Source organism: Fringilla coelebs, assembly GCF_963513975.1.
Source record: "Fringilla coelebs genome assembly, chromosome: 6".
NCBI lineage: Eukaryota > Metazoa > Chordata > Aves > Passeriformes > Fringillidae > Fringilla > Fringilla coelebs.
Genome location: NC_140034.1, coordinates 51,525,990 through 51,552,215, shown reverse-complemented (window position 1 = coordinate 51,552,215; position 26,226 = coordinate 51,525,990). Strand labels below are relative to the sequence as shown.

The following is a 26,226-nucleotide window of genomic DNA, read 5'->3' as shown; positions in this document are numbered from 1 at the left end:
GTGTTCTCTGCAATCATTGTGGCTGGAATCAGTGCTGAGAGAGGTCATATGAAGGAGTTATGGGAAGCACAGCAGGTATTAGACACTAAACGACTGGTTTTCTGATTGCCTCAGATAATAACAGAGTTTTGTCTGGGAAATACAAATCTGAGAATGGAGTGGAAAGGGAAATGCTCCAAATTTCAGGTAACAAAAATTGCCTTTTTAATGTTTTGTCCTCCTATTGTAAAGTTTGATGATTTTTAATTTTTTTTTTAAATTGGTGGTGGTGTTTACTCCCAGCTGAGAGTGCCGGAGTGAGCTTGGATTCCCTGACTCTGGGGAATGATGTCATGCAGCAACAGTTGGATTCTATTAGCCAGGGAAAGAGGAAACATCCTGCATTTTTTGTTTTTGGGGTGGGAGGGGGGGAAGGGAGTTACTTTGGCTCTTTGTTGAATCTTGTGCAAAGGCTACAAGAAGTGTTTTAAAAAGTTTGTAACAAAATAATTCCCAGAAAATACCATTTAGGACCCAGACAGCACCAAAGCTTAAACCCGCTGCAATGATTACTCCTATGTGCAAGAAAATTATTATGGAAATGTTACAGAAATCAGAGGACTTTTATTTCATATTGAATGCTCCTATGTTAATCTTTAATGAGAAAATGAATTAAACCATAATTAAGCAGAGGATTTGGAGCCTCCCTGCGCTTGGGATCCTTTAGTAATTGTTTGGAGAATGTGCTGCTATAGAGTTTCTTCTGGGCTGGGCCCTCTCTCAAGCGGCTGCTCATGAATAGATGATGCTGGCAGCATTGTTCTTAATAAGGTTTTCAGTCCTAGACCGTGTATTTCATAGCTGTAGACCAGCCTTTTAGGGAGAAGACAGTGGGGAAAGAAAGCAGAAAACTCATAATTTCAGCAATTTGAAAGGGACTTTTCTTCCCAGCTTTCCTTTTGCTAAATGCTGTATTAAACACTCAATGCTAGGGCATCATGCATAGCATTTTAAGCAGTAAAGTACCTAATGGGTGTACAACTGTTGTACCTTAATGAAAAGACTTAAAAACTTAATATAATCCTACTTTGCCAAACATCACAAAACCACATTGTATCAGCAACCATGATGAATATATTAGGTCACCATTGTGCTGTTTAAATTCCCCTTTGGAGATGCTCATTTCTACTTTTATGCTGCTTTGTTCCCTTCAGTGCGTTTCAGGCATGATCCAAAGCTCGATGGGGTCCATGGGAGTTTTCCTGTCAACTTCAAAGGGCTTGGGATCAGCCTCGGCCTGAGAACTTCCCAGCCTCTGTGTCAGTCTTTTGACTGCAGGACCCAGGCCACAGGCTCTGCCTTTTCTTTCTTGAACTTTCCAAACAGAAGGTCTTTTGTGTTTCTCCAAACAATGCCAGACGCTGCTGACTGGCTTCAGCGTGGCTGCTAATAACACATGCTGGAGATGATGGTGATGCTGATCTCCACTTTCTCCTCAAACCTTCCCAGAGGGGAAAGAATGGAAATCAGATCCTTCTATCCCACCTCCATCCCCACAAATGGCTGTTGTTTACAAGTATGTGTGTGTGTGTGCAAATTGTTCCTCGATTATAGGGCTGTGCTTCAGAGGGGAGTTCCAGGAAGACTTTAGGGAAAAAAAGCTGCCATTGCTGTGACCTACCCCAGAGCACTCATGCAGGAGGAGCAGGCTGTGTTGGAGCAGAACTGACAGCTGTCATCTGCAAACTGAGGGCTCACCAGTACTGCCTAGCACTTTGTGCCCACCTCTTGCCTACCACCTTGATCCCATAAATAAATACTACTGTTAGCAAATTTTGATAGCCTGGTTTGGAGAAAAAAATAAAATTCATCTCTTTGATGGCTGGGACCAGTTTAATACGAAATCTTTGTGCCATTTTTGACTACAAATTAAATATCTGTGAAGCTGGTGTGCTAATTTGAACCATCTCCCTCCTTTAAGAAGCTACACCGTGATTACTTCCCAATTTTAAGGTTCTTTTGAGGGAAAAATGCTATTAGTCCCTGAAATGTCTAAGACACCCAAATTAATGATTTTCAGTGTTAGAACCACTGCTTTTAAGTGCTTACATTTTACTATTAGCATCCTGGGAATCCTGAGAGATCTCTTCAAGGAGTTCAAACTGGGTTTTCCAAAGGCAGCAGTGGGTTTTTGGTGTGTATCTGTGTGCTGTGATGCAGCAGGAAGCCTGGTGAATTCTCTCCTAGAGTTTCTGGCTGAGTGGCATTTCCCTTAATGGTCTGTGCTGTAGCATTTGCAAGTTACTTTGAAAAGTGATACAAGGCATCATTCCCTTGGTCCTTTAAGATATTTCCATATGTTCTAGCATTCTGAATGGTTTCAAATGAAGTTTTCATATGTTATGCTATGTATACCTTACAAGTAGGAGACAATAATAAAAATTATAATATATTTGTAACTACAATTGTAACAAGATTGACCCATTGTTTTTTCATCTATTGAGGGAGTGAGCAATTCAGGAAGGCTGCTGGTACAGCTGGTAAGGCAGGCAGAGTCCTTGCAGAAGTCTGTGCAGGTGTAACAGCTCTGTTTCAACACAGCACCTCTGGACAGGTCCTTAGGTCAGCATTTACAGCTTTCTGTAGCTGTCACTTTATAAATGCATTCATGTCTGCATTTCAGACAATTGCTTTGTGTTGTCCTGATGTAAATCTCCTCACTGGTTCCAGGTGTCCACCATGTTTCTGCCAGTGGCTGAATGTCCATATTCCGTCTGTGGATAGTCAGTGGCTCTGAGTTTTCCAGAGACATTGATAGACATTGGTGAGGATTTTGGTGGGATTAATTGCTTTCTGTCTCACTGTACTTAGAAGGAAAGTGAAGGGACACAGTAGAAATTTTTTTTTTGTTCTCTGTTCTTGACTGTCTACAGAGTAATTTTTATATTCTGAGGTGTTTTAATTGCTTGTTTCATCTTGCATAGATCCTGTCTTCTAACTCCTTGTACACCCTCTATCTATAGGCTGACAGCAGATGTTTGTGTTGTCTTTTGAGGTCAATTCCAAATTGACTGTTACTCTGATGCATTTATCCTTATTACTTAGAAATGAGTTTGCAAATGAGCTGAGGCTAGCTAGAAGCCTAGGACTGACTTTGTCTGTACAATTCAATACTAGTTTCTGCTCTTATTCCTTTCTCTAGATTACTATAAAGTTCTTTCTATTTTTCTTGTTAGGGAAAATCTGTGAGATGTTGGAAAAATGCTATATTTTTCTTTGTTTCTGCTGTTTCTGTTGAAGATTGATTTTCAGAGCACCTGGTTGTGGACAGATGTACCATTAAATTCTTGAACACGAGATCAGTATTCTTCATCTGTAACTTTAAGCCCATTATAGGTAGAATCAATTCATTGAAAACAATGGTGCTGCTTCTTTGGTAGAGCTGCTCATGGTGATGCTCAAATCTTTCCTGTTTTTCTACAAGTTAATTTCAATTCCAGCAGTATGAGCGAGCAATGAGTTCAGTTGTTTCCTCTCACGTTGTGTTTTCTGGTGGTGAGTGACTTCCCAAGGTGTAAAATGTGACCCACAAAAAGATCTGTTCTGTGCAGCTCACACTGGAGATGGGTACGGCTGCCTTGAATTACGGCGAGAGCCTGGGCAGGATGGCACTGTCATTCTGCTCTGCAGTGCAGGCTCTCATTAGTGCTAATCAGTGAGCTCTCTTCTGGCTGTGCTTCTTTGACCCAGTTACTCTGCTGAACTTAGCACAGTTGCTAGTGTGACACAAAGCAGACTCTTGGCACAGCCCTGATCACAGAGCAGGGCAAGATCTGGCAACTTTCACACAAGTCCATTATAATTAAGGCTTCCGGTCTGGGATTTAAACTGTTTCTTTCTTAAAAGCCTGAGAGGCTTTTAAAAGTATTTTTTCAGGCTGAAAATGGACTCACTGCTGGTAGAAGCAAAGTCCCCAGGTGGTGCTAGCTTTAGGCAGACCTGGAAGAAGCAGGTGCTGCTCTTGTTCCTTCATCAGGCTTTGCAAACCTGAGTGCTTTTTGAACAGAGCCTCCCTGTTGTTCCTCAGTTTCTTGTGACAACAGAATCCCCTAAGCAGTTACAGGAGTGTTGTGCAGTTGGCTTTCCTCCAGTGCCAGCTCTTATTTTGAGTTCAAGCCTCATGTAGCATTAATCTTCTCTGCCCCCTTGGAGCCAAACTGCTGTAGTCAAGGGGCTGTTCAAAGGAGTCCTGTTTCCCAACCCTCTCAGAGGCAGTGCTTCCTCCTGGAACCCTTTTTGCCCATCCTGTTGCAGTTTGATGACAAGAAGATGAATTGGAGGCTTAAACTTCTGCCAATGGCAAGAGCATAGTCTGGCATCCCTTGTGCAGCTGGCATCCAAAGGATACAAGCCATCAAATTATCTGTGCTCCTGGGCCAGCTCAGCCTGTTGCTTTATGACCAGAACATCCCTCCTGTCTTTAAAGCTTCCTTGAAAGTTAAAAGGTGTCACTAAACAATTACCACATATATGGGGCATGCTGAGGACAGTTGGGCAACTTTGACAGTCCAGAACCTGTTCCCTACAATGCTGTTTCATGCCATCTAGGTGGAGAGCAAAAAGCAATTTGAGCTGTAGCAGTACAGAAACATTTGCAGCTGCACAACTCACATTCCTGTGTTTCAGTCTCTCACAGGCTCATGCAGACCTTCTATTATTAGTTTTAAAAGAATAGCTGACAGCTGATTAATTTGAATGGCGTATTCCAGAGAGAGCTGTTTTATGACTGTCAGGAGTAGCAAGCCAAGAAAATATTGACTGAAGTTAAAAAGAGATTTCTGATGTAGAGCACAATCTTGTTTATCCAAAAGATTTGTAGGGGACAAAACCATCTTCATACCACCCTGCTGTCAACATGTTCAAGCCCATGCTGGGGGAGGTGAGAAGCTGAACAGCCAGCCTGTTTTGCATTCATTCCCTCACAGTTTTCTGTGAGTTCCCAGGGGTTTTCTGGCATGCTGTCACAGGGCAGGGGCTGAATTGCAACTCAGCCTTTAAAAACCCACCTAAAAAACAATTTCAAGTGACTTATTCTGGTGCTGGTTTTTGGAGAAGAGTCAAGTTGGTTTCAGAGGGGAAGAGTGAAAATAAAACTACTTTTGGGCAATGGATATGCTCTGTGTAATCAGCTGATGCTCTGGATTAGAGCTGTTCTCCTGTGGGTTTCATTGTTGTACTGACCCTGCTGCACTCAGGCTCAGGGCAGCAGATGGGCTTTTGGGAAGGGTAGGAAGATCTAACAGCAAACATTGGTTTTCCAGTGGTGTCTGGTCACCCTTTTTGTTTCCTGTGGAAAGCACTGCCCTTGTGTGCCACTTGTAAGCAAGACACTGCTCACAGCCTGGGCAGCTGAGGCACAGTTACAATACTCTTGCCCTGACCTTAGGCTCCAGTGGAGAAGGAGTGCCGGTCCTGTTCCTGGAAATGGTCCATTTAGGCCTTCTGCCTCCTTCAGCATCAAGCCTCTGCTATAATGTTGAAATTTCACTTCCTTTCACGGGCCTGTTCCCCCTGACCTTCCTGTGGGAGACTCTAGTGTGGCAGGAGTTACAAAAGGTCAGAGTGAAGAGAAGCACGGGGCAAGAAGGCAAAATCATGCCCTTGTAATGAGATTTGTTTCATGTAAAGGCTGGATGAAGGCAGAGGTTGAACTAACTGCATTTAGAAACACTGACTTTGTGCCCACATGTTTGGAGCTCTTTTCATGGTGAGGGGGCTGCTATCCGAGCTGGTTGAGCAGAGAACCCATCAGCCAGTTATAACCTTCTCTGCTCCAATCTCAGTGCAAAGCAGAATGTGCTGTCAGATTTTACAGGCTCTCCTCTCCTATCAACACATTATCCAAGTTTCTGCTGAAGCACATCATGAGCTGAGGTCCCTGCTGTGGTTTATTTGCTATTGGCTGACGTGTATGACAGCAGAAAACAAATGTAGGCGTGACTCAGTAAACAAATGTCAACCTGACTTGGTGCCATGTAGTGCAATAAATAGCACAGGATCCCTCCTGGGATCAATAACCATCTGCAAGAACTGGGCATTCAAAAGGCAGCCTGAGGTCATCAGCCAGCAGCACCTCCTCAGCAGTTCCCAGGGCAGCTCCTGTGCTTGTGACTCTGATAATGGCTGTGCTACCTGTTCTAAGTGTGTGGTGGGATCCTCAGGTAGAGGAAGGCAGTGGAGTTATGCTAAAGGTTTTCAGGATTTTTCTGGAAAATCTGTGCAGTTCTTGTTCTAGGTAGGGCAGGCTGATTGAAAAGTGGCCACCTATCCAGAGACTTCAGGGAGTCAGGGAATGGCTGCTCCAGTCAGGCTGTGAGATGTCCTGAAATCCTGAACAAATTCCTCTTTCTCCACCTCAGTATTTGCATTTACAAAACCAGGCTGCATTAGGTGAAGTCTCCTGTGTAACCAGCCTCTTGCTGAGCAGTATAAGGTGTGTAATGTCATTTTGGCAGCTGCATTTCTGGTGAGATCTTGACTACAGCAGCAGTGCCCCTGGGCTGACTTGTCTTCCAAGATCTGGCACCACCAGTCCCTCAAGGTCACAGTGACAGGACAGACTCCAAAGTGAACTGCCACTGCTTCCTGAGGAGGGGGAGCTTTTACCACCTGTATTGGTGCCAAATGATATGCTGGCTTCTGGAAGCTTTAGAGTGTTTACTGTTAAAAAATTATTTGTCATGAGAAAAGGAGACACCTGTTGCTTGCAGTGAGGGAACAGTCAACTGCTCCTGAGTCTGGGTGGAAAAGGGAAATGCTAGGAAATAGCTGGAGGAACAGGGCAGAAAAAAAGCCAGCTGATACTGTGAAGGAGTTGAGAGAACATTGTTAAAACATAGTTATTCTTCTGGCTTTTCTGTGAGGTGGGCAAAGTGAAAACCCAGGCTTCTGGCTCAGCTTATCATTTCAACACTTATCATTCCAAGATTTGCTTATGATCTGATTTAAAAGCAAACTGACCCATTATTGTACACAGGGAGTCCTGTAAAAGATTTTTTCACTATCATGGGCACATGGTGCTCCCAAAACAAAACAGTCCAGGACACTTGTGGCAGTGGGGTGATACTGGGACCTGCTGGGCTGGTCACTGCTGGACAGGAGCAGCAGCTCTCGCCGTGGACAGATTGCCCTTGTGACAGTGGCTCATCAAAGATTGTCCCATCAGTTATGTTTCCATGACAGCCTCAGGTCTGACAAATGTGACAAAGTTGTATTTTATCAGCAAATCCCCTGTGGGGCCTAGTCAGGAAAGCATATGGATAAGGAGAGAAAGTTATTCTTCCTGCTCTTTGTTACTGACCGCCTGCTCTTTGTGTGTGAAGCAGCCAGCCATGACTGGCTACATTTCTCTGTAATTTACAGTACCTCCTGTGTGGGGCTGAACCAGTGCTGACTCAATACATTTTCCATTTGTTAAGGAGTTTTGTTTGTTGTTTTGGGGACCAAGTAAGCTCTAAAGGTCAGATTAAGAGATTGGAGATTGAGGCACCAGTGGAGGTGCTACAGGGAGGCTTGGGCACTCTTGAATCAAACTGACGTTTTTGCAGAACAGTTACAGAAATTCAGATAGCTATGTTGGCCAGGGTTGAACCTGGTGGGGTGAGTGGCAGACTTGTTCTCTTGCAGTTACTTAAAAAAAAAGGGAAAGAACATGTAATTTATATTCAACTAATATCTCCCTTTGAAATTACTCAGTGAACGCTACAAGATGCAGCAGCCTGCAACCACTTGTTATCTGTAGGTTATCTATTAATATGTTGTATGCCAAATAACACTCATACATAAAACATGGAGAAAACAAAAAGCTAAAATTATAGACATGGAGAGCTCTCTTTCTATCATGCACCTATCAATGTTGATTCCTAGAAGGATCTCTAATACCAGTATTTTCCCCTCCTAAGCAGAGAAGATAAAAGAAGAGAAATAATAGTTGCATAAATAAGATAATAGGACGTAACTAATAAAAAGGAGGAGGGCTTTTTGAAATAGAATGTAATTGTAGGCGCACAGTTTGTGGGAATTGGGAATGGGGCTGTGGCTGAGCCCCATCCCTAATGGGTTACAGCTGTGAAAAGCAGGTGAGCAGTGTTGAAGGTGATGAGCCATGGAGTGCTGAGGTGTTACTGACCTGTCACCAAAGGGAACAGAGGGCACACAGGTGCAGTGCATGAGCAATAAGGGGTATGAAAGGTTGGGCTGAAGGACAAGAAGGGCAGGGGCTTGCAGCCTTCTGAGCTGATTGGGTGTCACTCTGTATGGGCAGACATCTGAAGCATTCTAGAGTGGTAAGGTGTTACTGTGTATGGGTTGGAGCTTTCTGAAATTGTTTGATGATACTCTGTATAAGGTGGCCCTCTCAACTGTGATGTGGGCTGTGGTGTATGCTGTGACACAGGATTGCCCTTTCCTGAATAGAATCAGATCTGCTTAGGAGCATTCAGTCCATCTCTGAGGGGAATTGCAGACAGGATGCAGCTTTGCTAATATTGGCAGGTATTGGAGCTTTTTTTAACTGAAGTGGTGGAACCTAGGTCCTTCCATCAAAAGGTCATGAGTTGAATCCTGGTGCTGCATTCAGGATGCTGAAGAAAAAGGAATCAGGATGTCTCTCAGACAAAATTTTGTCGTGTACAAGTAGCAAATTCTAGTTTCTGAGAGAGTGGTGAGACACTGGAGTAGGTTGCCCAGAGAAGATGTGGATGCCCTACATCTGGAAGTGTTCCAGGCCAGATTGGATGGAACTTTGAGGAACCTGGGATAGTGGAAGCTGTCCCTATCCATGGCAGGGGAGTTGGAACTAAATGATTCTTAAATCTAATCCATACCATTTGGTAATTCTATGAACTTTTTGACACACCAAGCACAGTCAGTGGGAAGATGAAAGACCAGGGATGCAAATGGGTTTGTTCTCAGGATGCTATATACCTCAGCACAGCTGGGTATTTGATAAAGGAATACCTTTGTTTTGCATTTTTAACAAATTCAAATCTCTATTTTGAGACACAGGAAGAAGATTTCTTAAGGACAAGGTGTTGCTTAATGAATGAAGTATTTCTATGCAAGATTGAAATTCTGTTGTGTTTTTTGGCACTGAAAGTAGAAAAGGCAACATTTGAGGACAGTCAATCAAAAGGAGCTGACAGCCTTTTTATAAGGCGTGACCTCTGTATGTAGGCTCTGCTGGCAGCAGTGGTGTGCAGCATTACCAATCATGTTGTATATTCTTTTGCAAAACTACAGCAAAATGAAGCATTAGGTAACTCATGAAGTTTACTGCAAAGTTTTCTTTGTCTCCTGGTAACAGCCAGTTCCAGCAATGTACCTCTTCCATTGCACCTTTGCAGGGATGGTGTAAGAAACTGTGTGGGTGACATCACAGCAAACTCCAATTGCCACAGTATTTGAAAAGCGCCTACTCAAGTGAGACTAACATTTTGAGTTTTGTTTGTATAGTGTTCACTATGCTAAGCCTTACTGTGTTTCTGAGGTAGTGGGTGTAATAATAACTGCGTTAGTAAAGCTCAGGCCTGATAATCACCACTGTTAAACTGAGTAGAATATTGCCTTTTTCTAGTGTAGCTCTTCTAGAGATACACATATTTTGATTCTCAAGAGCCATTAACTATCTTTTGGCTAAAAGGAAAGGTGAATGAATCAATGCATATCAGTTTGCTCACCACTTTCTCCCAGACTTGTCACAAATCTGTGGCTAAAATGCAGTACTTAGAAAATCTCTCCATCCTGTGTCTCAATGGGAAGTTTGCATTTCTGTTGTTTTTCCTACAACAAGCACATTCCTGTCAGCAGTTCAGGTGGGGAAGTGGAAAACCAGAATTGTGAAAAAGTGCTTTGTTTCTCAACAGGCTGAATCCTACCTTGCAGTTTTCATTCTACCTTGAAAATCTTCCCCCAGAAAAATGAGTCTGAACCCTAGACAGTATTCCTGTAAAAGCAACTGAGTCATTTCACCTGTCAAGCAACTGTCTTAGTGACTGAGATGAACAGATAGCTAGGAATTTGCTGGAAATCTATGTTACATTATTGTTTCTTTTGTGTTTAGTTATACAGGGAGAAAGCAGACAACATAGCTCTGAAATAGGTTTTTTAAAATATTAATGTAGTAGCAGGCAAAACAAAAAATAGTGTGACTCATAAAGAGTAAGATGGAGAATTAAGAGATTTTTCTCTCTTTTTTTCCTCTTTCCTCATCATCAAAGCCTTCCAACCAATACACTTTTTGAAGCAGTTCATGTTTCACAGCTAAGTGTTAAGTTTCCCCCACTTACACTAGCTAGGTGGATCATCTATTTGCAGTTTCATAGCTGAGGCTTTATTAATAATCTTATGCATTCAGGTGAATAAACATGACAAATATCTTTGTGAGGGAGTTAACTTGCAATAAATCTGTGGCGTACACAAAGCAGCAGATCAGGTCTCAGCAAAGTGTGTCTGTGAGTAGATGATTATACAGATTTTTGTTCTTCCTCCCTCCCTAGGTAAAAAGGACTATATTAAAAGGGGATGTGCAGGACACTGTATTCAGTTCTCTTCTTAATCTGAAAGCTGCTATGGGTGGGAAGGAAATTGCCTGCATTTGCAGTTGTGGGAAAGACATGTGGACAAATGCCCTGAAGGGCGAGAGGTGTGTAAGGCTGTCAAGAAACAAGGAAAAGAAAGGCATTAAAACTAATTGAATAATTAGATTTCATTCAAGCAGTGATTCACAGAACTTGGTTTTGGCTGTCTTTGGACAGAAACTTTGGAAGAAGCAGTAGCCAAGAGATGATTAAAAATTCACCACAGCTCTCTTGGCATATTGCCTTCCAAAATAGATGGTGAAGCATCTCACTGGGGCTATTAGCTGCTGTTTTAAAAATGTTTCTTAGTCACACATAGAGCTACCCAGAGATGAGTTTTAAAAAGCTATTCTACAGCAGCTCTAGTCAAAGCGGGGTTCATTCTCAATTGTCATCCATGCTGTCAAATGATTGCTCAGGGTCAGTCAAAGAGAGGTGGAAGGTTTGAAGGGATCTAGACTGCTTTATTAGGTGACCAGGTAGATAAAATATGTAAATACAGTGCAAAGGGGATATGGTAGTGGCTTTGACTTATCAAATGGAAAGCTTTTTACTGGAATGTAAAAGTTTGGTTAATAGTCAACAGATTAATAAATTTTACTTTATAAGAATTCTGTACCTGATGGCTATCATAATTTCCTTTCTCTTCATTTAAAGGTTTATGTTAACTGAAGTCTAGTTTCTACTTCTCTGTGTACTGTGGAAATCTGATTTGTGGTGTAGTATGAGTATATCATGATCAACCCAGAGATTTCTGGTGCAATAAGATCTGTGAGAAAAACTAGTATTTAAAAATGATGTGTTAAATCACAGATTGGATTGCTGCATCACATCCTTGGGCTGAAGGACCATGTCACTAATTTCCATTCCCTTTTTCCAGAAGAGGAAATTGTTATTGCTCAGAAGTTGATGGGATGTTTTTTGTAATTACTTAAATTGCTTTTACTTTGTTGTACACTGGCAGCAGATGCTTCTTTCATCTTGCTGTATGTGGAGAAGTATTAATGAAAATGTATTCAGCTCTGCTGCAATATTTGGAGTGGTCTTTTTGCCAGAGAAATACTTTAAGACACTGGAAAACTGTAGACAACTGCTGCAAAAAGCGCTGACCCTATAGATTGAAATTGGTCATACCAGTGTCACTGAATCCTAAATTCCTTTTAATTTGAATATCAGAGAGTAATGATTACCTGGAGAACCCTAAGGAGGCTCCTGAAACAGCTCAAAGTTTAGCTGATGTAAATAAGCCTGTACCTCTGTGGCCCATCTTAGCTGCAGAATATGCAATGGCTGGGAAGCACTGGTTATTTTTGGGGGTGTTTGAGGCTGTCAGAGAGCATTACTGTGATTTTACACAGGAGTACTGCAGCTGGGCTGCTGCACAGACAGTCTAGTGGTAACTTGAAGACAGACCCCAAAGTCTGAGACCCCACTTATGCTGTTACTGAGCTAAAAATTTGAGATCCCACTTATGCTGTTACTAAGGAAAGGACCTTTCTGATGCCTTTCCAGCTCAGACTGTTGAAGCTGTGTGTGCACAGTAGGTTTTCTTTACTTTTAGCCATGTGGTACGTAACTGGACTTGCTTCTTCATGTCTCTGGGCAGTTGGATCCTGCTGTATTTTCTCTTTATGGATGATCCTGGTTGAAAAGTCTGCTAATCTCCATTGGACTTGACAGAAAAAAATGTTAGGGATATGATTTTGAAACTGAAAAGTGCAGCACTGTAATAAATTGTGGCTCTCTTGTTGAATATGAGGATAAAATTAATTCCAGACCCTGTGTTCAAATGGAACAGTTTATGAATGGAAGCACAGCCCATGGATTGTATTTCAGCATTAGTCTCTGGTTTGGAATTGTGCTGTTTCCAACACAGACAAGGGTATATATTTTATAAGCTTTCATTCTTCCACTCTTTAGATTGTTTGAGGACAAAATCTCTTGTGCTGGAGTTGGCAGAGGATTATATGCCATACAAAAAATACTTTAGTTTTTTGAAAATAGCTTTGTATTTGGCTGAAGGAGAACTAGCTAATACTTAAGAGATATCACATTTGTACTTCTTCTGCTTTACCTTAATTTCTTACTAGCCATGTCTTATGTTCATCATCTCTGTCCCAGCTCTGATGCTGTCAGATGGGGACAACTCTGTCAAGTGACATCACAGCCATGTGTGCTGTCATTTGAACCATCGGTGCTCAGTGAAGCTGCAGTAAGTGTCAATTAGGATTGGTTGTGTTCAGATGGGCAAGATGGAATGCAAAAATGGTGTAGTTATTAAAGAAACAACCAAATCAAGAAAAAACATGCTTAAGCAGCACCTATTAGTAAACTAGGAGTCTTGGACTGAAGTCTGTCAATGTTCCAGCCCCTGCTGCAGAGAAACAGCAGCTGAGTAATAGATGCTTAAAGATGGAGACCAAGCCAAAACCTCCTGTCAGTTAACATGCTGTGGTTTAACCCACTGCCTAGAACTGTTTAGTTTTAAACCTTTCAGATGGTTTATTGTTACCATGTTGACAGAAACAAAAATGAGATGCAAAAAGAAAAGCTTAGGGGAAAAAAGCTCGAGGTGTGATTTTACAAATGTTAACTGGAAACTTAATTTTAAAAAAATGTATTCCTACTCACTGGGATGTTTAAAGATGCTGAGCTCTTATAACTTTGGCTGAGAAATATTTATTGATGTCTAGCAACTTCTTCATCTCAACTGACAAGACAGAGTGTTAGTCTTGGTTTTACTGATTAATAAGGAGGTGAAAGACCCTTGTTCAAATAGGATGTTTATTCAGTCTATCAAAACATCAGTTACTTTTTTTTTAAATAATTGGAAAGAATTAAAAGGGGGACTATAACAAGGCTTCTTATTTCAAGTAGAAAATTGTGATGGAGCTACAGCAGCTAGTTTGTAACATCAGATGGACTGAATTTTCCAGATACCCAAATATGAAGGACACATGAAAACAACTGTTCCAGCAAAAAAAAAAACCTCTGGAGATATTCAAACCCCACCCTGGATGAGATCCTGTGGAACCTGCTCTAGGTGAACTTGCAGCAGGGGTTTTGGACTGGATGGTTTTCAGGGGTCCTTTTCAATTCCAGTTATTCTGTGTTTCTGTGACTATTATAGCATGCTTGGAAATTGCAAATATAGTATGTTTTCTACAAGAGGAAAATTCAGGTCAGTGATTCTGATCATGATAAACCAACTTGGAGGGAAAGGACATGTGGAGCCTTGGCGTTTAAAAGTAAAAGATTGTGCTGAGCAGTCTGATAACGCTGAATGCTCTATTGTAGACTCAGAAGTGGCATGTTTGTTCTTTTTGGACTTTTGCTCAGTAGGAGAACCACAGAGGGAAATTTACAATCCAGTAGAGCCACTGGAGAGTGAATTGATAAGGGTGTTAAGGCTACTGTTGAGAGAGAAATATCATGTTGTACAGAGCTTATTAATGAACTACTATCTTGAGACTACTTTCATCCACTATCTCCATAAAAATGTTCATTAAAAGGAATATGCAGTTAGATTTTATCCCTCTACACAGCTGAGTGGGTGATTTTTCAGACTGAAATAAAGGAAAAGGCATGGCAGTGTCATCACCCCAAGATGAAGACAGCCCAGGTGAAGGCAAGCAAACACAAATTTTAACTGAAAACAATCTTGTCACAAGAACTGGGGACTATAGAAAGTGGAGAGCAAGCCAAGATTGCTATTGGGGCAGATCCTTCAAGTCTCTTGTTTAGTATATAGAAGAAGCACCCTTCCCTTCAACTGCTGATTATGATTTAAAATTTTTCTTGTTTTCAGTTTTAGTTCAACTTCTTTTTATAGCCCTTACTGGTAAGAATATGTGTAGGCAACAAAGTGGGAACGGATGTTGCAAGTCTTTTACTGACTCTTTGAAAGCTGTAACACAATTGAGATAAATTAGTAGTACCAGCAGCCTGTGAACTCTTCTCAAGAATGTTCTCTTAAAACAGAGGGTAGCAATCTGGGTCAAATCCATTTGTGAAGTGATGTACTAAATATTTTTTTGTTGTTGTTGCCAAAGCGTTAGTTTAAATAGTTATTTGTCTGCATGTTTCTATTTTTTGTTTCTTAATGGAAGCGTTAATGTGTATTTTTAAAATGCTTTTCTGCCCATAAACTGTACCTTGAATATTTTCCAAAAGAATTTTTAATAATAGTTTCTGCTGAAATTAGTTATTGGGGGATCCATGTGCTGTTTGATAGAGGAAGCATGGGTTTGCTTTGTTGCTTATAGTGCCCAAAGAGAACTTTAATTTTTAGCCCCACAACACCCTCTAACAAACCCCAAAATCCAATGTTTTGCCCAGGGGCTCAGAGAGTACTCTGTGAGACTCAAATTGCTTGGCTAATCTGAACAGGGCTGTTGGACCCCTTCAATCAAAGTCAAGACTTTTCTTCCCCTTCCCAGTTCCTTACAGAGAAGAGTATTTCTAATTTAGTCTTTGTTTCTCCTTAGATTGTTGAGTTTCCAGGTGACTGGGTAAGTCAGGCAATAGTAACATTAGAGGTTTTGCACTGTGTAGTGCTAGATAAAACAAAATAACAATCAAAAGTAGATCAACTTTGTGAAACATGTAAAACTCTTGACTAAATTAGAACTGAGCAAACATTTTTACCTTGATTTACCTTGACCTTATAATTGAATTTTTCAGACAGCTTGCTGTCTTAAATCTTCTGTAAGATCTGTGGACATCAAAGCAATCTTGTCTAACAGCACAATGATTAATGGGGCTTGGCTGAAGCAGCGTAGCTTTGAAGGAAAATATTTAGTAGCTTTTACTTCTTTCAATAGAAAAAGAAGATTATTTCTTAAAATGTATTTGCTTCTCCTTAACATGGGTAAAGTACCTTGCTGACAGTGTTTTGAAAGACTTTTGTAATACTTTCAATGATATTGTTATGATGCTTCTTCATGTGGACTTTTGGTTCTGGTTTTTTGTCTATTTTCATTGGGCATTCACTTGTGGAACTACTCTGAAAATGCGCTGTATTGAATGACATACACTGAAAGTCTCCCTCTTTTCTTGTAAGAAACAAGATTCTTTTTGCAACCTGAAAGCCTCTTTGTGTGTGGCAGGAGTAAAATACCTTCTGAGAAACACGAAGCTCAGCAGATGCTCTCAAAGGTGCCTGTGCAGCCATCCCCTGGACTGACTGCTGAGTTTAATACTTTTGTGTTGAATGAATTGTCTGCTTAAAGCAGCACTGAAAATTAATGCCTGTTCTAGCACTTGTACAGCACTGTGAAATACACAAGATGCAGAAGAAACAACTCTTCCTTCCCCACAAATTACGTGTAGGGGAAGGATGGATTGATTAAACTCAGTGTAGTGAAACAGAATGCTGGGTACATTACTGTGCATTGACTCACCTTTAGTTATAGGTTTAAATGTTGTACTGTCATATAAGAATATAGCCATAGTGGGCATCTGAAAGGACTCACTGTCAGCAGTCTGTTGAGTTTCAAATATGTTATTCATATGATTCTTTCCTCCCTCCAGCTGTTTCCACAAATTGGAAAGGCTTTATTTCAGTTTATAAATGCCAGTTCCCCATTGTTCATGCCCACAGATATTTTCCATGCCCAACTATCCATCCTCCCAAGAAAAGAAATCCTGACCCTATAAAAGAAGGCATGTGGAATGATCCTTTGAGGAGAAAGTCCAAAATGGCACAATATTGGATTTGCCATCTGCAAAGTTTCAACAGCTGGTATTCCTCTGTTGTGTATCTGTGGGTGGGGACATGGGGCACAGAGCAGAAAATGAGTGGGGCGTGGTTGCCTTTCCAAAGAGCTCTCATTTTTTGTGTTGTGGCTCCAACTTTCCCATTAAAACTGGAAGGGCCAAAAGTCCCTTGTGTGAGAACTGAATGGAGTAGTTGCTTCATATTTTGCTACAGCATGAGGTGAATTTATCACACACACAGAGACTCCAACCTTATTGGCTTTTTGATGAAAAGACCGGTCAAAGAGTTGAGAAAATGCAGTTGTCTAAAAGAGCAGAGATAACATAAAATTAAACTGCAGTTTGAAAAAAAGCCCTCAAAGGTTAAACCATTTTCTCACATATATTTTCTTTAGCACCTCACCTAGCTACCATGAAGAATCAGTCACAGTGAATTTCATGTTTTTCACACCTTTACATTCCCTAGGATCAAAAAAAAGCTTATTAACATGACTTTTGTATCTAAAACATAGGATAAAGAAAACCTGTTGCACATGGATGTCCCACCATGCATTCTTCATAGGTTAAATAGGAGAATATTTGTCGGGGAAAATGAGGTAGGAGTTCAGATTTAAGTAATAGGCACACACTAGAAGAGAGAGGCAGTTTTTCCATCAGGAAGTTTCAGGAATTCATGCTCTGTAGGAACCTGTGAATCCTGGTGCACTTATAACACCTACAAATTTCAACACAAATTCAGTTAGAACATCTCAAACCTAAATTGTCAGATGAGTAGCTAGTCACAAGAGGTATTTGAACTGGATTCATAATCTTATAAATCTTTACCCTTTGGAGTTGCAGAAGGCATTTTTTGTTGTAGCAGGGTGGAATCTGCTGTCAATCAGATTTTGTCCACTGTGCACTGGGCACAGGTACGATTTTATCTGCCTCTATAATACAAATCACCTTCCTGGGACCACAAAAATGTCCATAGATATTTATCTACCTTTTGGAGCACTAGGACTGAGTTTTGAATGAACCGTGGCCAAGTTTGTTGTACCAACTGGAAACCACATGGAATCTGGCACTGCAGATTTCATGCCAGACAAGTGTTTAGTATCTGTCTTGAATGCTTTGATTTGTTCATTAATCAAACACAAGTGAAAATACATTCACAGGAAGCTGATACCGAAGAGTTTCTGTGTAATAGATTTTTTTTTTACCTTGAAAACTTATTTGTTTTGTGATGATGGAATTTTTAGTAGGAAAGTGTTGCTTATATCCTCTGTGTGTATACTTTATTCTGCTCAATTTACTGGAGAAGTTTTATTTGTGAAGTTTACTATCAGATTGTGTGTGCAGTACCTCTATCTGTAGCAATTTGTCTATTTGTAGATGCACGTTTTTAAATTCTCTGCTACCTGGTATTGGGAAGATGAGTGTGTGTGCACCTAAACTGAAGGAGGAACAGTGAAAAGCGTATGAAACAGGAGGGAAGTCTGAGCTGTAATTTCCTTTCTGGTATTGCACTCTATGAGCAGTAGCAAAGGAGTGTCTGAAACTAGAGTTAAGGTGAGAACTGCATAAGCATAAACTCTATGAAAGCAAAATAGAATTGTAGTGTTCCTCTTCACTAAATGAATTGTATGTTAACACAGAATCAGCTGAGTTGGAAGGGACCCACAAGGAGCATGAGGTCCAGCTCCTGGCCCTGCACAGGACACCCAGGAGTCACACCCTGTGCCTGAGAGCATTGCCCAGACACTCTGGAGCTCTGTCAGGCTGGTGCTGGGAGCACTGCCCTGGGGAGCTGCTCCAGTGCCCAGAGACCTCTTGAGTGAAGAACCTTTTCCTAATATCAAGCCTAAACTTCCCCTGGCACAACTTCAGGCTGTTCCATAGTTGATCATAGCAAAGTCTGCTTTGACATTTTTGTTGTGAGTAGACAGGTCCAGTTCTGGAGGTCTGGTTGATGCAGAGTTATTGTCTATAGTAACCACACTTCAAAAGAAACAATAAAAATATTTTTGTATAGGGAGCAGATCCAAATTGGACTTCTGCTGCATTCAGCTTAAAACCATAGGAAAGAAGAAAAGAAAAATGAATTCCAGCTTTGGTGCCATTGCCATTCTAAAGCTTGCTCAAATATGGACTCCCATGAGATGGGGAAAGTTTGAGTCAAACGCTGCTGTAGGCTCACTCATGTTCCAAGTAAGAGATCATGTTGTTTGGATAATAGATTTTATACCCTGGCCTTGTTGTGAAGAAGATATTTCCATATGGGTGCTATACCAAATTTACCCTTCGTGTGTGGAATGCCTGCTGCTTGGCAAAAGGCCAAAACATTCCCTGCAAGGGAGAAGGGGCTGAAATTTTATCTGATCAGTGTTAATCTGTGTCCCTAAGGCTTATCTTGTGGCTGTCTCTGTGTTGCAAGGGCAGCGCTGCATATGCCTTTTCAATGAGATCACTGTAAAATCAAATTGCTATTAAATTCTATTTTACTCACAGTTTTGAACCGAGCTAAAGTAGGAGCACCCGTGCTAAAACTTTGTGTAGGAATGCTGGTGCTGGAGCAACATTCCAAATGCTGTCTGGATAAAATGAATGATTTCACACAAATATTTCAAGTTAAGGTTACAGGTTTCAATATTGTTAAACATAAGTGGTAGCACATTATGGCACTGCGGCCAACCTGCAAACAAGAAAGGGGACCCTATGCCTGCACACACTGGCTGCTTGTTATTCCTGACTGTAAGGACGAGGGATCACATTTTCTACCTGACATCTTTCTGAGGTTGTGCTCTCCTGTGCCCTCTCTGGCATTACAGATGTTCAGCCTTGGATTGCAAGCAGAGAGGAGGGATTTGGGGAGCTTGGGAGCATTCTTCGCAGGCCTGTGTGATGAGGGCAGTGCTTGTCTGACAGCCCCTGTGGGTCTCTCTCCCCGGTCTGAGAACGAAGCAGTTCAGGCTGTAATGCTCCTCTGTGTCAGGTTTACTCCTGCTCTGTGGGCTGTGAAGAAAGATTGTTCCCTCAGCAGAACTCTCCAGCACAGTGGGTCTATTCAAGCCTGCATCTGGGAAGATAGTTAGTGCCTTCATTTATGAAATTCCTATCATAGAAGTGTGAGTTCTTTGCAACGGCGGCTGGTCTCTTGAGAAGGCTCCAACGTGTCATGTACACAGCTGCGTGTAAATCATTTTCATAAAAGGAAAGAAAAGAAGCTCTTTCAAATCATCAAATACCATCTCCCAGCATGTGAAGGTTTAAAAGATATGTGATACCATTCACAGTTTGTTTGTGGATTTGTTTCTGTTTGCCTCCTTCTGAACCCCTGCGGTTCCCTCCCGCCGCTCGGGATGCAGCGCGCATGGGAACAGAGCTGGAGTTTCTGTGGCTGCCGCTCGGTTTTCTGTCTCTGCTGGGAAAGGCTGCTGCTGCAGAAATCCTCAAGAGAAACTCCACCGGCAGGAACCACTGTCCAGAGTGGTTTGGTGGCTGCAATCAGCTCCAGTGGGTGGATGGGGAGGTGTTTCCCTGCCTCCTCCTACAAGGAATGTTAAAACAGGTTTAAGTGTTTCCAGTTGTTTCTCTGGCTAGTGGTTGGAGGCCTGATGAAAGGTGATTTATAACACTTTTGCTTGTGGTAGTTTGTTGAAACTTTCCTTTCATGCAGATGGCAAAGGTCAGTGCTGTGGGAACTGAACCTTTTCCTTGGGAAAAGTGCCTCTGCTGATGGCTGCGGATACCTGTGGCTGAGCCATAGGTGGGAAGGCACTCTCTTCAACTCACTATCAGCTTGTGGTAGCTAGGGAAGAAAGCTTATTTACATGGTTGTTAGAAAGCCTGGGGATATCACTGAGGACCATGATATAATTTAATTTTCAATACACCCAATTCTTCATAATTTTATCTTATAAAAATGTCCTTTCTAGGAAGAAAGAGTTCCTTCTCCCTTGGACCTTACTGGCATTTTTTACATTTGTGAAGGGCAACCCTTGAAATTCCTTGTTTCTTCTACTGGCTTTTCAGCGTAGATTCACACTTTCCTTTTTTTTCTTTTTGGTTTTAGTGTGGAAGGGTGAAATTCCAGCAAGGCTGACTTAGTGAAAACTGAATTAGTGTTGATGGCTGGAGAGAAATGTAACTTGATCTTCTGTCTCCAGTGCTTGAATCAGGAACTGAAATAATTGTTCTAAGACTCTGGTCAAGTTGCCAGAAAATGGAGCAGTGCTTCTGCCAGATGGTCACCGCAGAAGTGCCAGACATTCCTCCCCTCTTTGAGCTTGCAAGTGTGTGTGTTTGAGAAGGAAAATACACACAGGCAGCAGGGAACTGAAATGCTTTTCTCCTGAGATGCTTGCTTAGTGTGCAGGGCCGTGCTGTGGGCAGCACCCACAGGGATATCAGTGTGTGGTGGCTGGATGCAGGCACTTGGGCATAGGAGATGTCTGCTGAGCAGTGACATCAGTCACACTGTCACAGGGCTTGACAGACAATATGAGGTAAATCCACCAGGAATGGGGCTGCAGGGCCCGTCACACAGCAAGAGAAGCTAGTTCAGTGCCTGAAGGAATTGTGGCTCACTGGAAGAGATGATGTTGCCTGTCAACTGCTGAGCCCAGCTGCACTGGTTAATGATTGGTGCCTTTAATTGAAACCATGGTGCACTACTACAGCCCTGTCTTGTAGGAGCTGCTGGTGCCATAAATCTTGTTTTTTTCCGTATTAGAAATCTGGAGATACCTTTGGAGATATTGAAGTGTCTTGGACTTTTTTCTCTCTGCCCCATTTTTGTTGCTATAGCTACTATAATTTTAATTAACAAAGGGAATAAGTAGTTTGCTGTGCTTAGTTTGTTATTGTCATTCTGCCAATATTCTCAGTCATTTCTCCTCTTCTCTTTTTCCTCCAATCTCCCTTAGAACCAATTCTGTAAAGAAACTGCAGGAATCTAGGAACTACAACTCTCCTGCAATCACTGCAGGGCTGTGTGGGGGGGATGAGGCTTCTACCCATGAATCAGGGACTCAAAAACTTGAATTCAGATTTGAGTTTGTATATTGAATGAATAGCTATGCAGACCCTGAGCACTTCTCACTCTCATGGACTTGCACCTGCTTTGCAGGACTGCAGCAATTTCTGTCTCTTTTGGTGAAGTCTCATGTCAGTATTACAGATCCATTTTTATTGAAGTTCTTCAGAAAAATGCCAAGTTTATTCCATGATGAAGATTTTAGCCATGGAATGAAAACATCCTGGAGCATGAGGAAAGTTGGGCTGCTTTCTCTAGGGCACACATTGTGGAGGGGAAGAAGGGGGCTGTATTTCTCTCCCCACCTGGGGTTTCTTATTGCCCTTTCATATTTCTAAATAATCTCTTCACTTCCTTGTTTCCCATTTGTGTTTTTCTCATAGTATGTTAGCTATCTTTCACCTCACCTTTGCTCTACCAGTCTTGAACTCTTCTGATGTTTGTCTGGACCTCATCCCTCCTCTCTGCTTCTTCGTTTGCATCCATCCTCTGTTTCAGCAGCTAGGAGGGAGGATGGGATTCACTCATTTTTCTGGCTCCATGCTTCTCTCTGATAATCCTTTACTTAGTTTTCTGAGGTGGAACTTCGGCAGGGCATGGACTGCACCTTTGTCAGGCTGCTCACACCTCATTGCAGTTTATCATCCTGGGAGCACAGGGCACTTGGGTTTGTTTCTTTTGGCTTGGGACATGCAGAGTTAGAAGGAGAGGGAGGTGGTAACCAAGGTGTTCATAGACATGAAGGGAACCTGAATCAGAAAGCCACTGTGCATGAGAGAGCTGCTCATTGCTTCAAATCAAGCAAGTTTTAAGCTTCCATCTCTGTACAGCAGTGATAGTTGGATAAATTCCTGAGGTAGTAGGAAAATTAGGAGTACCCTGGAGAAAATGGGCCATTCAGCCAGATGCCAGAATGTGGGTGGTGGGGCTTTAATCTCTGGCGCTGAATTTGCAGATCTTACCTCTAAACAGGTTTCCTAGGACTGTGGCTGAAATCCATGTCAGAGCTCCAACACAGCTCAGAGCTTCTGCATCCTGCAGATGTTGCCTTAAGTGCAAGAACATAATTTTTAAATGTAAACAGATACCTTCCTGAAAGGTTCCTGCACAAATCCCTAATACAAACAATGGACTTAGTTGCCATCCCATTTGTTGCTGCTAATGCCTGTGTCCAGGTTCACTTCTGGATGTACTTTGGATACAGGGGAACTAAGATCCTCTCTAGGGGAATTAACATCTTTTGTGTGCCTTTCTACAGATTCCCTGGGTAACTGCCAAGACCTAAAGAGACTGACCCAATGTTGTTCTCATATCTTTGTACAAGCCAAGACTTGGGCCAGTGTTTTCCACTTACATCCATGAGGTCTCCAGCCCATACCTCATCCTCCCAGGGTGCCTTTATATCATCATATTGAGACAGTCCATGCAAATTAATCGTTTCTTCACTGGAAGCATTAGCACTTCCAGCTTGTGTATCATGGACAGGACCTGTTTCTGGGAGATACTGGCTCAGAACAGTCACTAACACACAGTGATCTAACTAGAAGGAGATTCATGGTATCCCTACCGGTCAGCTCTTGACCTTACTGAGGTCCAAAGATGATTGCCCTTCCTCCCATCATGGATCATTACAAGACTTTGCAAGGCCTGTAACTGCTAATAATTGTACAATTCTTACTCTAGCAGGGCTCTGATAGGGAGCCACATGTGCATGACAGGAAGGGAGGTGTGCTGACAACTCTGGACACAGCAGCTCGCTCTGTAGGATGGCTGTGACCCATGTTTTGCCTCAGATGATGCTCTAACAAATCAAAACCTACAGCAGTTGCAAAGCCAGGATGTTTCCCAGCTGTCTGGCAGACTTTGTCAGACAGCGTCGGTATGAGGAGCGCTCAGTCACGGGTGTCAGCTCAACTGAGAAGTTCCTTCTAAGACTTACTAAGACTTTTGTCTTTGTTTGTTCACTCTGTGAATTGCATTGGGATGTTTTTAGGGACTGGTCACACCCTGTGGGAAATACCAAAGGGTATTTTCTCATCTCTATTCCTCATCTCTCTATTTCCTCATTTATTGTATCCTTTGTGACACAAGAGATATTAATGAAAAAGAATCTTTGTTCCTCAAAGCTACCCAACTCTCATTCCTCAGCAAATTTATAATTTGGTTTTTGTGTCACAAGAAACAATTCATTATTGTGCAAATGGTGTTGATGTTGCTATTAGAGCATTATGGCTTCACTGAGGAGTAAGCAACAGAAACAGGTGAGCTCCTGAGACTTAAATTGTTGTTTTTATGCAAAAATCCTGAGGATGAAGGGAAAGAAAAAAGGAAGAATAATACCAAATAACTGTATTATATGTTGGGCATAGTTTCTAAGTAGACCCTTTCTACCCTAGTATCTCAAATCAAGACATTTAAGCTTGAAATAGCCAATGTATTTTTTCATACCCAAACCTTTTCTTTAGCCTATACAGGGAAAGAATAATTTCTGGTTCAATAACAGACATATTTTCTGTTCATGCCTCCTTCTCTAAATTTCTTCCTTGATTGTCATGTTGTTTTCCTTCCATTTGGAAGCTGTGATTGCTAAGGGTAATGGAGGAGCTTAGCCCTAAGTTCTTTCCTAGTTCAGACTTTAGGTTTGGACTGCAGTGTATTTCAAGTGAGGTCTGTTCTCTCTAAAAGGTACTGCCCATTTTCAGTTAAGAGGCTGGGGGAAGATAAATTAGAGAGAAGATAAATTAAGTAATAAGAAGATAAAGTAGGGTGAGGAAGACAGAATAAAGGTACCAAATAGGAAAGAACAAGAACATCAGAAAAGGGAAAAGCATTTTAATTGGCAGAAAAACAGGAAAGGAAGATGAAGGGTGCATGGAGAGCTGTCTTTGCTTCAGGCAGAGTGCCTGGGGGAGTGACTTCTTTCCCCTCCAGTAAGTGCTGTAACATCTGTTTCCCAGTAGTACCAGTTCAGTTCAGTGGGACTGAACTGCTGAGAGGGTGGTTTGGGCATTGCAAGGGTCAATGGCAACCAAGTTCACCAGTCCTGCTGGCTATAGTAGGAAGTTTGTGCTAGAATTAAAGTTGCCACCTAGCTGTGAAAGCTTAGCAGAGAGACAGGTCACTGACTTGGTTGAAAACAGGCTGTTGATTATAGGGAGGGAAATTTTGGATGAGGCTGTGGAGTCAATCCCAGTCCAGAGATCAGGTATTCCTGATGGAGTCTGGTAGCAATGTTCTCAGGAGTCTCTGCAGGCACCCTCTCAAGGCAGGAATAGTTAAACATCTTACTGGGCTTTCCAGTTCATCAGAACTGACGTGGTTCTGGAAGAACATAATTATTTGTTTTACTGGAAGGGAGTAGGCAAATTGCCACAAAGAAGGCTGTAATTCCTAAACAAAAGTTCAGCTGTGCTATACCTCTTGATATGTGGGCAAGCTCCCTTAAAGCACTCAGAAAAGCAAACTAATGTGTTAAGCTAACTTCTTAATGGCTAAAGCCATTCTGTTGCAGCTACTGTTGAGAGAAAAATAAGTAGACACATCAACTATTATAAATATGTTTATGAAAGTTTGTATTTATTGTATTTTTCCAAAAACATGACTTTGTTTTAGCAGCCTGTTGTTCTTCCCTGTTATGACTTCCTGTTATGCCTCCAGGTCTCTGCCCTGTGGGGCAGACCAAAGGAGCAGTATTTTCCCATATTTTCCAGATCCTAGATCAGTGGAATTTCAAGAGGAAGGTAATCTGCATGAAAAACTCAATCAGAACTCAAGATCTCAAGTAGATTACAAAGCATAGTGATAATGCCAGGAGAAGGCTTGGGAACCTACATTCAGAGGCTCCCCTCTCAAGTCATCAGGCACCACATGTAAACTGTTCTCCTGGGTTCAATGATACTCACCTTCCAGAGAAGGAGAGGAAGGCATCTGTTATTGGAATGTGCTTACTGATAGACACTGTATATTAGAAAGCAGGAGGTTTTCTTGAAGCTATAAAGCAATTTAAGCATTCTGTGTTGCCTTGACTTTTCAGGGGCTTGCTCCAAGCCTCACTCCTCAACCCACTCCCATTCACAGCTTCCATTTTTTAGTAATGGGACTGAAAGTGGGTGCTTCCAAAGTGCTGGGATGCTTTAGGAAATTAAGAATAATTCTAAATGGCAGAGGGGAGAAACAGAGGGTTTAGCCCTCCCCTGCTAACACCTGCTAATGGAATTAGACATTCAGTGATGCTGCACTGTTCATTAGCCCAAAGTGTGATGGCTTTCAGTGCCCCATTAAAATCTCCAAGCTACAGTTAATTTAAAAAGTGTAAGCATACCATAAACAGATGGTCCATATTGTGTCACTGGAGCTTCTTGCAATGATAAAGATCTCTTAGGAAACATCCACTTTGTAGCAGCCCTTTTTAGTCAGGATGCTGAACCCTTGCCTGGCATGAGCAGCAGATCCCATGTTGCCATCACCTAATTTCTCATATTTGCCTGTCATCTTTAGTTTTTGATCCTGATAAATGGTTTGTGGAGGTTTCAGGCAAAATTGATATAATGATTCTACCATTTGGGCTCATTAAATTGCCAATCTGAGAGCTAGTGAAATTAGTAAAACCGGGTCTGGAGCAAAGCACAAATTATGTCTAAGTAAGGGTTTCAGAGGAAGTCTTTAGATTTACAAATAAAACAGAATTCTGCATTTTTAGACCAGGTTTGTTAGATGGTTTATGACACAATGCAGAATCTGTGTGACGTGATTATTCTTGGATTTTTTTTTTAACAGTATGTCACAATACTTGAGAGATTTTGGTTTCCATTTCTTTGGAAGAATAATTTGCAAATAGTGTAATGTGGAATGCTCTCACCCAAGCCCAAGGGATGT

General features: G+C 41.7%; 1 protein-coding gene across 2 annotated transcripts in view; it reads left to right on the top strand.

Annotated features, from left to right (window-relative positions):
- DENND2B (DENN domain containing 2B) overlaps positions 1 to 26,226 on the top strand; it is a gene marked incomplete at its 5' end in the record, with an annotated part of 151,688 nt that overhangs the window by 36,557 nt on the left and 88,905 nt on the right. Inside the window, one exon of one of the 2 annotated variants that reach the window (XM_084208171.1) lies at positions 96 to 186. The exons of the other annotated variant lie outside the window; for it this stretch is intronic. Of the gene's footprint in view, positions 1 to 95; positions 187 to 26,226 lie in introns of those variants that run through there. 2 annotated transcript variants of the gene reach the window in all.